The following is a 4,502-nucleotide window of genomic DNA, read 5'->3' as shown; positions in this document are numbered from 1 at the left end:
AAGTATTTTTATTAAATTAGATTGAGGAGTGAATGATGTGACATATGGATGAGTTTTTAGATATTATAATGATGATTTTATGATATACCTAATTATTTAATTATAATATATATATATATATATGAGTCGGGACAGTATAAACTGATATTAATTTGTATATATATATATATATATATATATATATATATATATGAACCCATCGCTTGACAGAGGCAAACCCACTCCCCTTCAGTCTCGTTTCCCCCTCCTTATGTTTCTCCCTTTCTATTCAAAAATTAAAATAATAGTGTTGGTGCTTGAAAAAAAAACTCAATTTTTCTACTAGATGAAAATCTCATTTTAAGAAGTGTTAAGAAGGAAAGGTGCTCCCCTCTACAAGGTGGTGTTTGTGAGCAAATTTATTTAAGGTGAGACACTTACTTCCTTTTTTCTTTTTTTTCTTTTTCTAAATTCGAAAAAATTTGATTGTGAGGGGGGTGAATGAAATTTTGAGTTCTTAACCAATCCCTTGTTGTTTTTGTTGTTGTTAGTATTTTTGTTGTTAGTTTTGTTGTTGTTATTGTTAGTGTTGTTGTTGTTAGTATTTTTGTTGATGTTGATGTTGATGTTGTTGTTAGTGTTGTTGTTGTTGCTATTGAGAAAAATGAAATGAGTTTCCTTTTCTCCCTCTCAAATCTATGGCAGATAATGTTTTGTTGGTTTTGTTTGATTAAATTGGTTTAATGTGAAATTAGGGAGGTGTTGTGTTGAATGTGTTATTTTAAATAAAATAAAAAAAACTAATTAATCCTTGTTGTTAATGTTGTTAGTAATGGTTAAAAGGAAATTGATTTTGATGTGTTTGAGTTATGTAATGAGTTATTTTCAAATAAATAAGTTTGAACTGAAGTTAAAATTTTATAAGAAAATTTAGAGTTGTTAAAGTTTTGAAAAAGTTCAAATTTTAACTAACTTAAAAAGTTTGAGCAAAAAGTTAGATTGAAATTAAAATATTTAGAGTTAAAAATATTACTCTTTTAATTACTCTTAGACTGAGTTTAAAAAAAAAAAGTTTAAAGTATTTTATTAACTCAAATTTTTTGTACTCTAATGGTTGAGTAATATAACATAAAAAATAAAAAAGACTTAATTTTGAAATTATGATGTGGTTGGATAAATTTTGGTGGTGGACAAAATTGTTATGAATCTTTATGTTTATGTAGTTAGCTCATTGAGTCTCAAAAATGAATCGAGATCGTTGGCACCGAGTTAGCGGTAGAGAGAACTCTGAAATATTAATGTTGTTGTGATGAATAAAGAAAAATGATTTTCTTGGTTTATGCATTTCCAAATAATAGTGGTTCTGGTTGATGATCAAGAATGTATACATATGATTAACACATTTTTGAACTTGAGATTAAATGAAAATTAGTGAATTGTGGTTTCAAACTTGTATATGTATACTTTCAATTTTTAGAAAAGTTTGCATAATTTTAATTAAAGTTTCAAGTTTATTAAGTAAAGGTTAAAGTCTTGAGTTAGAAATTCTTTTTTTAAAAGATTCCAAGTTTCATGAATTAAAATACAAACTTTTGTTGAAAAATATATATTTTGAAAATGATGAAAATATTTCAAAGAGAACCTTGAAACTAAAAAAAATATTCATTGATATTTGTTTTGTGTGATTATGTTGTTAGGAGGTAAATACTTTCATTGAATTTTTAGTCTTTAAAAAATGTAGTGGATTAAACTCATAGTTATTTGGGAAAAAAATAATTTATGGCAAATTTGAGAAAAAATTGTGGTTGTGTGAAAAAAAAATTAAAACGTTTCGAATAATTGTTAGTCAATTCACTGAAAAATTAAAGGATGTTAATTTCTAAAAATATGTTTTATATGTTGAAAGTGTGTTGTGGATAATAATATTATTAGTCCTTACTCGTTGTAAACTTTTTTAATGAAATATACTCTAAGGGAGTTAGGAGTAAGAAATGGTTTGTAAGGTAATTAAAGTTCCAGGGATTAATTTGACTAAGTCAAACACTATTTGATTGAAGGTGTCGGCACGAGCAAGATTTTTTCGTTGTGTTTGATTGTGGTAGTGATAGCTGTTGAAAAAGCTATAATTAAAGTAAGGGCTCCTTCCAAATTTTTAGTTTGCACAGAGGGTCCTTATATGTGTGATTGATGTGTGAATATGTGATTATTAATATTGATGTGATTATGCATTCTTGAGTGATAATACATGTTATGAATCTTATTGAGGAGAATATGTCTTGAGTATACTATGTGTAAAGTATGACAAATTATTAGTGTATAATGAAAGTATGAAAAATTATTAGTGTGTAATGAGTATTAAAAGGGGAGTCTTTTAATAGCTACATTTACATAATGATTGTTGTAAAAGAGTCATAGTATGCTCATGCATTTCATAATTAATGGTGACTGTGATGGGCCACGGTGTTAGTGGTGACCGTGATGAGCCACGGTGTTAGTGGTGACTGTGTGTGTAGGTCTGTGATAGACTGCACTTTGGTAAATCGTGTTGCTATGTGATAGGTGGCACCTCGATAGTTAGTATTAGTCTGTGAGATGAGGTACATTTATGATTTACACCCCTCGATAAGGGTTTGGAAATTTCGGAATCATGTGCATTGATATATAAGCATTGCATTAGGGTGCTTGGCACGCGAGTCATGTTTGTTATAATATGATATTTGTATATACATACTCTGTTATTGTTTGTTGTCATACCGTAATTGTTAAGTGTTATTACTTGTCTTTATGACATAATTGTTAAAAGTTATTTGTTAATTTCAGTTGGTGATCATTTACATTATTGTGGAAATTGGATTTTGCCCTCAGATGATACCCGAATTCGTTCCACCGACTATTACCTTGACGACAAAAACGTCGTTAGACTTCCCTGACCGATATTCGCCGACTGCTTGGGTATACAACTCCATCTCAAGCAAGGCTACTTATACGAGAGGTTGGTGAGGACAAGTAGGAGAGCTGGAGCAGTATATCTCGTGGAGCTCACTCACGAGAGGATCGACTATCTGGTACTCTCAGGATTGGTGTTCGAGGTGAATGGGTCATGGGAAGATGCAGAGGATTCCTCAGTTAGAGTTGAGATAGAGACCATTGTAGGAGCTGGAGATACAGTGGTTGAATCGGAGACTAGCGGGAATGATAAGGGGCTGATGCCAGCGAGAAGAGATATTGTGGGACCGTCTATTCGAGTTGAGCCAGAGCTTCCACTTCTGGTGAATGATCATCTACTGACTATCACTGATGTAGTGAGTTGTTATGAGATTCCAGCGTCGCTGAAGCCACCTATCTCGTGGGTGGACCTAACTTCTGAGGATACTGATCCTTTTATGGCTGATGAGTAGGAGGAAGTTACTTCGAGGAGAGATATTGCGTTAAAAGGAACTTGTGTAGTGTGTGGAGGTCACCCTTGTTACTGTAGTTATTAGTGGATGATCAGATTAGTTTTTGATTGTATTGTGTCTTGGTGTTGTTCTTTTGGTGGTTGTACCTATTATATTTTGGGATGACCGTATCTATGACATAACTTGACAGTTGACTTTTGGTGGGTTCATTTTCCATTTTTTTGACGTGACCATGGGGGATAGTATTCTTGGTGCAGTACTTATGTGCAAGTGTCTGCCGAGAATAGCATAGGGGGTATGAGTGATGTATGATAGGTCTCATAGCTCTAGTGTATTTTCTATTTGTATACTTTGGGTTATAGTCCCAAAAATTATCTTAGGTTGTTGGTATATTTATGATGTAATTATTTATGACTCTTGTTGTTTTGTGTTATGACGTATTATTTTATTAAGTTGTTTAAAAAAAAATCACTCGCGCTGTTAAAAATCGGGATGTTACAGTGACCATACGCTCCCAAGTAGTCCAGCTAGTCTCATAAACTTCAGTATGCCAACTCCATCAGCCGCAATCTCAATCTCACAAGCTTAACATTAGTTGTTTTCAATTAATCAACATTTAGTTATTTTGTTATAATTGAATGCAACTAATAGTTAGTTACTGTTAATTATAACTAATTCTTAGTTATAACTAATTCTTAGTTTATCTTATGTTGATTAAAAGGCCTGTATATAAAGGACAAAGCTTAACAATTCATTTGTAACTTTCTTTTCAATCAATAAGATGTATATTCAGTAAATATCTTTGATCTGTTTTCTAATATGGTATCAACACTCTGGTTTCATGTTTTGTTTTCCTTTTCCGCTTCGTTTTCTTTTTCTGATTTTTCACAATGGTGAGAACTAACAACAATAGAGATTAAGGAAGTCTTAAAATAATCATAGTCCTTATTATATTCACCCTAGTAAATGTCCTTCTTATGTTACTATGACACCAATTCTTGTTGGAAACAATTACCATACACGGGCAAAATCCATGACGAGAACAACGAAAGAAAAGAACAATTCCGCAATGTAATTGTGCTAATGTGACTTGCACAAAGGAGGATAGAGTTATCACATTCTTTA

The 4,502-nt window shown here is 31.6% G+C and overlaps 1 long non-coding RNA gene across 1 annotated transcript; it reads left to right on the top strand.

Moving 5' to 3' along the window:
* Window positions 1-217: 217 nt before the first annotated feature.
* On the top strand, window positions 218-3,813 carry LOC113787230 (uncharacterized). Its single transcript, XR_003473740.2, has 2 exons — window positions 218-407; window positions 2,800-3,813. It is a non-coding gene; the product is annotated as an uncharacterized lncRNA (long non-coding RNA).
* The last annotated feature ends 689 nt before the right edge of the window (window positions 3,814-4,502 follow it).

This window comes from Cicer arietinum, chromosome 6 (assembly GCF_000331145.2).
Source record: "Cicer arietinum cultivar CDC Frontier isolate Library 1 chromosome 6, Cicar.CDCFrontier_v2.0, whole genome shotgun sequence".
Classification (NCBI taxonomy): Eukaryota; Viridiplantae; Streptophyta; class Magnoliopsida; order Fabales; family Fabaceae; genus Cicer; species Cicer arietinum.
The sequence above is the reverse complement of the archived record's forward strand: the minus strand, read 5'-3'. Positions and strand labels throughout refer to the sequence as shown.